This window comes from Myotis davidii, unplaced genomic scaffold (genome assembly GCF_000327345.1).
Source record: "Myotis davidii unplaced genomic scaffold, ASM32734v1 scaffold238, whole genome shotgun sequence".
Taxonomy (NCBI): domain Eukaryota; kingdom Metazoa; phylum Chordata; class Mammalia; order Chiroptera; family Vespertilionidae; genus Myotis; species Myotis davidii.
The window spans coordinates 9,199,698-9,207,662 of record NW_006293779.1 but is presented as its reverse complement, the minus strand read 5'-3'; the positions used below and the strand labels follow the sequence as shown (position 1 = coordinate 9,207,662).

Genomic DNA, 7,965 nt, shown 5'->3' with positions numbered 1-7,965 from the left:
ATGTTTATAGATTGCTTTGGGTGGTATGGACATTTTAATGATGTTGATTCTACCAATCCATGAACACGGTATGTTCTTCCATCTTTATATGTCTTCCTCTATCTCTTTTTTCAACGTCCTGTAGTTTTCAGCATATAGGTCTTTTACCTCCTTAGTTAAGTTTATTCCTAGGTATCTTAATTTTTTTTGTGCAATGGTAAATTGGATTGTTTTTTTACCCTCTTTCTTGTATCCTGCTACATTGCCGAATTAATTTATTAATCCTAATAATTGTTTGATGGAGTTTTTAGGGTTTTCTATGTACAGTATCATGTCATCTGTGAATAGGGACAATTTTACTTCTCTTTCTTTTTTTAATGGCAACATTTAGCTTTTAATAAAGTCATTAAAAAAATAATGGCCACCTTCAGTTGTTCTGTGGTCAACCTGGAAAGGGACTTCTTTTAAAAACAGTTTTATTGAGATAAAATTAGAATCATAAAATACACTCCTTTAAAGTGTAAAATTTAATGGTTTTTAGTATATTCACAGGATTCTACAACAATTACCATAATTAATTTTGTAACATTTTTATCCCCTCAAAAAGAAATCTTGTACCAATTAGACATCACTTCCCAAACGCCCTCACTCCCCCAAATCAAAGCACGGATCTACACTCTGTCTCTATAGAGTTGCCTATGCTAGGCCTTCTATACAAATGGGATCACACAGTGTGTGGCCTTTTGTGATTTTTTTTTCACTTAGCATGATGTTTTCCTGGGTCATCCATGTTGTAGCATTTCATTCCTCTTTAATGCCGACCAATATTCCATGAAATAGATATACCAGTTTAATCTATTCATAAATGATGGTATTTGTGTTGCTTCCATTTAATGGCTATTTTGAATGATGCTGTTGTGAACATTTGCGTACAGTTTTTTTTTGCATGGGCATGTGTTTTCATTTCTCTTAGTGATATGCCTAAGAGTGAAATTGCTGGGTAATGTGGTAATTCTATGTATAATTATTTGATCAACTTCCAGACTGTTTTCCAAAGTGACCATTTTACATTCTCACCACCAGTGTTTAAAGGTTCCAATCTCTCCACATCCTTGCCAACACTTGTTATTATCTGTCTTTTTCATTATAGTCATCCTAGTAGGTGTGAAGTGATATTGTGGTTTTGTTGGCATTCCCATGATGGCTAATGATGTTGGGCATATTTTTGTGTTCTTATTGGCAATTTGTATATCTCTTTTGGAGAAATGTCTATTCAAATACTTTGAGTTTTGAACTTTTTAATTGAGTTGTTTTCACTTTTTATTAAGTTGTAAGTGTTCCTTATATATTCTACATATGTCTCTTATCCGACATGTAATTTTCAAATATTTTCTTTCATTCTGTGTGTTTCTTTTCACTTAAAATATTTTTTATTGATTTCAGAGAGAAGGGAGAGGGAGAGATAGAAACATCAATGACGAGAGAGAATCATTGATCAGCTGTCTCCTGTACGTGCCCCCTTGAACTGTGACCTCCTGGTTCATGGGTTGACACTCAACCACTGAGCCACACTAGCCCGGCTCTTTTCAGTTTCTTGATGGTGTTCTTTGAAGTACAAAAGTTTTTAATTTTGATGAAGTTGACTTTACCTATTTTTTCTTTTGTTACTTGTTCTTTTGGTGTCATATCTAAGCAGCATTGCCTAAAACAAGGTCAAGAACATATTTTCCTATATTTTCTTCTAGGAGGTTTATAGTTTTAGGACTTATGTTTATGTCTACACTCTATTAATTTTTGTGAATGGAAGATTCCTTTTTGAGCCTTGTTTTTAGACATTTCCAGGTTCCATGAGCCTGCATATAGCCCCGAGTAACCTCTTCCTCCTCCCTGCTAACAGGGCGTGACCTGTTCCCATGTGAGGATGACATCAGTTTTCTTACTCAATGAGCAGCGTCAGTCCCTTATCAGGGCATTGTGCTCCCGGGTGCTTTCCAACCAGTGACCAGTCTCATGGGGCCAAGAGTAGTCTGGAAGATTCTGAAAGGAATCTTCCATTCACAGTCACTGAGGGGCCAGGCCCTGAGCCCTTGTCCTTTCCGAAGGAGAAAAAGGGATGTTCTCGGTCTCTGGGTCTGCGTTTGGAGTGCATCGTCCTCTGATGACCATTCTTTTTTCCTTTGGAGAGTATGCCGTGGTTGAGACACGAAGCTCTTCTGCACCCTAAACAGCTCAATATGGTTTACAAGGAAATATATACAAACCTAGGAATCATTAAACAAATAAAGTGACATAAAACACCTTAGAATGATTGGTTGCTTTGGGGTGAAGTAGAGAACAGGAGTTGGGAGTAGTGATGTGGAGTCAGGGTGGGGAATAAAACAGTTAAACCAAAAAAAAAAAAAAATGAGATGGGGCCTTCACACTTCACATGGTAACTGTGAGCCAGGTGCTGGGGAGGGTGAGCAGTCATCCCTCTGTACAGTCATGTCGTTACAAATATTTATTAAAAACCCAGTATTTATTAAGCACCAAAAATTTACCAATCATTGTGATAACTAAATTTCATAGATGATCTCCTTGACTATTCAAAAGACAAAACCTACAAAATGGATATTTTAACCCCAGTTCCTGCCAATAAGGAAGCCAGGCTGCACTCTGCATAACTCACCCAATTCTACTGTCTTCATTATGCAGGTACAGGCAGCTAGAAGAGGTGAGGATGGATGTGTAAGAGGATCAAATAAACCCCACCAGGTTGCATTTCAGTGACTCTGAGCACCCACACACTAGTTGCCCTCTACCTGGGGAAATAAGTCAGTGTTCTACTAACAGGAGCTGCCATCGCACACTGTTGTAAGGTTTGGTAGGGCTTTGGTCTTCATTATTTCTTTTAATCCTTTTAATAATACTGTGAGTTTATGGTATATATCACAGGTGAGACACTGAGGCTCCCTGGAGTGAAACGGCTTTCGGGATCACCTGGCATAATAACGAACTGAGCTGGAGCTCAAGCCCAGCCATTCTGTGGCTTATACTCCACCAACCTGAATCTCAACGAGAGCATTAGGAAACCCAGATCTCTAAATCTTGCTTTTTTTTTTTTTTTTTTTTAGGGAAAAAAAAGGCATGGGTGTTCTGAGCCTGAGCCGGCTCTCAGAGAGGATACTAAGAGAGACAAGATGAAAATACCATAGAAATACTGCTGCCAGAGGAGGGGTTGGTAGCTAAGTGGCATTTGCTAAGCATTGCCTTTCATAACATCCAGACTTCTGAGGAGATGTGATTAGGGAGAAAGCACAGATGTGCCGACACCTGTGCTTGCTGCTCTTCGGATGAGGTCTTAACATAAATGCTGCTTATTGTTAGTTTCCCCTTCCAAATGCCTGCCTGCATCTTCTTCAAGTAGGTAAACAAGAAGCTGGCTCAGTCACCTCCGTTCTTTTTCCATTCTTATCCTGCACATCGTGATCTTGGCGTGGGTAATCCTACTGGATTGACACCCTGCCTCACCCCCAGAAAATACCTCCAAGAGGGAGTCAGTGTGAAATGATGTCTGTCCCCTCGTTCCAGACCAGGTCTTGGGACTAGAGTCCTTGGCAGAACACTGGCCAGCAGCATTCTCCATCACTGCTGACCCACACGCACGGCTAAAGGCCATTTATGTGACTTAATTTGGACAAGTCCAACATAAAATGGTAAATTGAGGCAATTAATTCAGATTCATCTGTTCTTCTTGACTCTTAGACCTTTTTTACCTGAACATGTTAGTTGAAAATGGTGATGGATGCCTGAATTGCCCAGAGAATTACTTGGTTCTCACTTCATTAACAACAGAGCTGTGTCTCCTTGTCAGAGGGCAGACAAGCTATTTCTCCCTTAATGCTCAGAGCAGCTAGACCCTCCCCAAGAGGGGAGAGGTGGAGCGGTGGGAGACTCAGATAGTTCCAGCAGTTTCCGCCCATCCCACTGACGAGTGGATCCCTGTCTTTAGGGCAGGAGCAGCTGTTCTTCTTCACCCCTGTAAATTCTTCCCTTCCTAAAATTCTTACAGAATTGTGTGTGTGACTTTCTTCATCTCCCAGTCTCTCCTGTCACTTCTCTCCCCCTCACTCTTGCTCTAGTCACCAAACCTAAGCCCTAATCTCCACTTCCTCTGTTAAGGTTGTCTATACTAGTCTACTTCTTCCTTCACATCCTATATAATAAAAGCCCAGGGGCGAAATGACCAGAACCACCAGAAACTAGAACCACCACTGCCCCTTGCTGGGCTGGCCTCACTGCCCAGCAAGCAGTTAGGGGCAATTAGGCGGGCAGATGAGTGGTTAGAGGTGATCAGGTAAGCAAGTGAAAGGTTAGGGGTGATCAGGTAGGCAGATGGCCCCCTAGCAAGTGGTTAGGGGTGATCAGGTAGGCAGGCGAGGGGTTAGGGGCGATCAGGTAGGCAGGCAGAGCCCTGCGATGGGTCACCTTAAAGAGGGAGACTCAGACCACAGCCTGTGGAGGGTTGTGCGGCAGCTGTGACAGTAGGCACTGGCAGCCGTGGATGCTGCAGGGCGGGGCTGGTACCACTGCGGCTCCTGAGTGGGCATGGTGCCTGCAGTCTGGGCCAGGGCCCAGGGTCGCAGCCTCCCCCTGCTACTTCTGCGGGGCTGGACTGCCACTCCTCCTTCTAGGATGCCTGGGCAGATCCTGGACCCTTCCATGACTGTGGCTCTCTACCAGGTCTTGGCCTCCTGACCGGACTCCCCAGCTCCGCCCTGACTGCAGAGCAGCTGAAATACACTGACATCCAGAATATTGGGGCCATGATCACCCCTTTGCACTTCCTGGAGGTGAAACTGGGCAAGAGGCCTCAACCTGTGAAAAGTGAGCTAGATGAGGAAGAGGAGCAGCTCCGGGAAAAGAACAAAGTGGTGGCAGCCCCATGCCAGAACAAGAAGAAGGAGCAGAAGGAGTTTCCGGCTCCTGAGTGGGCATGGTGCCTGCAGTCTGGCCCAGGGCCCAGAGTCGCAGCCTCCCCCTGCTACTTCTGCAGGGCTGGACTGCCACTCCTCCTGCTAGGATGTCTGGGCAGATTCTGGACCCTCCCATGACTGCGGCTCTCTGCCAGGGCTTGGCCTCCTCACCGGACTCCCCAGCTCCGCCCTGACTTCAGAGCAGCTGAAATACACTGATATCCAGAACATTGGGGCCATGATCACCCCTTTGCACTTCCTGGAGGTGAAACTGGGCAAGAGGCCTCAACCTGTGAAAAGTGAGCTAGATGAGGAAGAGGAGCAGCTCCGGGCAAAGAACAAAGTGGTGGCAGCCCCATGCCAGAACAAGAAGAAGGAGCAGAAGGAGTTTCTGCAGCGGGAATCTGAGTAGCTGGAGCTCATGAATGCAGAGCTGAAAACCCAGATGGAGTGGCAGGAGTGGCAGCAGCTCATCCTGATACTCAACCAGCATCACCCCACCTACATCATCAGGACTGACAGCGTTAAGACCCCCAACTCCAGAAGACAACCCACTGCTGGAGCAGCTGGAGAAGAAGTGACCATGGACTGGGAGGAGGAGGAGGAGGAAGAGAAGGGTCCCATAAGGCTCTTCCTTGCTGCATGAAAAACTCTCCAATGAGGCTCAGCACAGCCAGCATCCACCAGGCTTTTTTGTGAAACTCAGATCAGCCACACCAGGGGAAGAAACCCAGGCCGATGAAACCCAGGACCAAGTGCTGAGACCAAAGTAGTCCTGAGGGGGGCCTGTTCTGCCTGGGGCCAGGCTTGCAGGAGGCAGGACAGAGGCTCTGGCTGGAGAGACACCCAATCAAGTAGCTGTGGGCACTTCTCCAGCTTCTCCGCCAGGGCACCCACCCAAAGGACCTCAGAGCAGCCAGGAAAAGCCATGAGTTGCAACCAAAATTAGGGTGACTATGGATCTCAGAGTGAAAATGCACTCTGCCTGCCCCCACCCCTGAACCTGGCCCTGATCCTGATGCAAGGCTAGAGAAGGGCACAGTGCTAGGCCCTGCTGTACCCACCCACCGTGGTCCAGCTCAGTCCTGCCCGGAGTGGCAGCCAGGGTGCACCCTCACTGGCCCTGCTGGAGTTGCTGTGGGCGCGAGGCACGGGTGCCCCTCCAAAGCACATGCTCACTGAATGTTTACAGACTGGCTGTCCTGGCAGGGCTTTCAACTGCACATGTTTTTTTTATACTTTCTTTTTTTTAATATATATTTTTTTACAAAAAAGAAGACATCGGTGTGCCATTATAATGCTGCACTTTATACTTTCTTTTTTTTAATATATATTTTTTACAAAAAAGACGACTTTATACAAGCAATATACAAATGAATTTCTATAATCACTCGATGTGTTACATTATAAATATGCTATGGTTTGTTTGTTATGAACAGATATTCAGCAGTTAGGGCTGTTGTGTGTAACTTCTAAGCACTGCAGTCTCTGGGTGTTGGGGGTGGCAGGGGCGCGGTGCGGTGCATTTCCATTCTGGTAAATCTGTAATAGTACTCAGTTCTGTATTGCTCAGTAAACATTATCTTACTTAAAAAAAGAAAGAAGAAAGAGGGAGGCCCAGGCCAGCCAAACCATCGCACCCCATGCCTGTTGCCTACAAAGGGAGGCAACCGGTGGCGGGGGGTAGTGCAGTCTCTGGGTGTTGGGGGTGGCAGGGGCGCAGTGCGGTGCATTTCCATTCTGGTAAATCCGTAATAGTACTCAGTTCTGCATTGCTCAGTAAGCATTATCTTAGTTAAAAAAAGAAAGAAGGCCAGCCAAGCCATCGCACCCCATGCCTGTTGCCTGCAAAGGGAGGCGACCGGTAGCAGGGGAGAGGGGGCAGTGCTGCACAGATGGCAAGCAGTGGCAGCAGCGGGGGTGGGGCAAGCTGCCTGCAGCCAGGGGAAGGAAAACCCCATAGGTGACTCCCAACGTAGTCTGTGTATTAGCGATTTCTATGGTCTGTCTGGCCTTTGTGTCATAAGAAATTCCTTTTGGCTCTCCACTTCATAAGACATTGTTCTGCTCTGAGCAATAGAACAGGTCTTTTTAATTGCTTGTTATGATTGATTCAGTAATAAGATATACTTTTCACTCTGGTACAATTCTTTGGCTGTTGTGTGTAACTTTATATGTTTGCTTGTTTGTTTTTTGGTTAATCCTCACCTGAGGCTATTTTTCCATTGGCTTTTAGAGAGAGTAGAAGGCATGGGGAGAGTCAGAGAAAGAGAGATATCGATGTGAGAGAGACACATGGATTGGTTGCCTCCTGCACATGCCCTGACCAGGGCCAGGGTTTGAACCTGCAAGCGAGATACATGCCCTTGACCAGAATTGAACCCAGGACCTTTTAGTCTATAGGCCAACACTCTATCCATTGAGCCAAACCAGCTAGGGCAAATTCTTTGGGGTTTAGAAAAATAAAGTAGTTTAGATTTGGGAAGTATAAATGTTCTGGTACATGGACCACCAGCTCACATCTTTAGCAAAGAACCTACCAATTCATGCCAATGAAACATAAAGTTATGAAGGGAACTACCTGAAAAATGTTACTGGGCCAATTCTAATAATCTTTCCCATTATCACTTAAATATGTATTTGAGCCAAAACCGGTTTGGCTCAGTGGATAGAGCGTCGGCCTGCGGACTGAAGGGTCCCAGGTTCGATTCCGGTCAAGGGCATGTACCTTGGTTGCGGGCACATTCCTACTGGGAGATGTGCAGGAGGCAGCTGACCAATGTTTCTCTCTCATTGATGTTTCTAACTCTCTATCTCTCTTCCTTCCTCTCTGTAAAAAATCAATAAAACATATTTAAAAAAATATGTATTTGAAATGCAACCTCATAATATAATTGGATATTTTTAAATTGTTGTATTGAATTTTTACTGGTCACAAAGTTGCCTGACATTATTTTCTATTATTTTAGCAGCCAACCAGAGGTTATTCTATACAACTCATTCCAAATAGTGCTCCAAAATTAACATTACA

General features: G+C 45.0%; 1 pseudogene; it reads left to right on the top strand.

Moving 5' to 3' along the window:
* Positions 1 to 4,784: 4,784 nt before the first annotated feature.
* Positions 4,785 to 5,515, top strand: LOC102758940 (annotated as a pseudogene).
* The last annotated feature ends 2,450 nt before the right edge of the window (positions 5,516 to 7,965 follow it).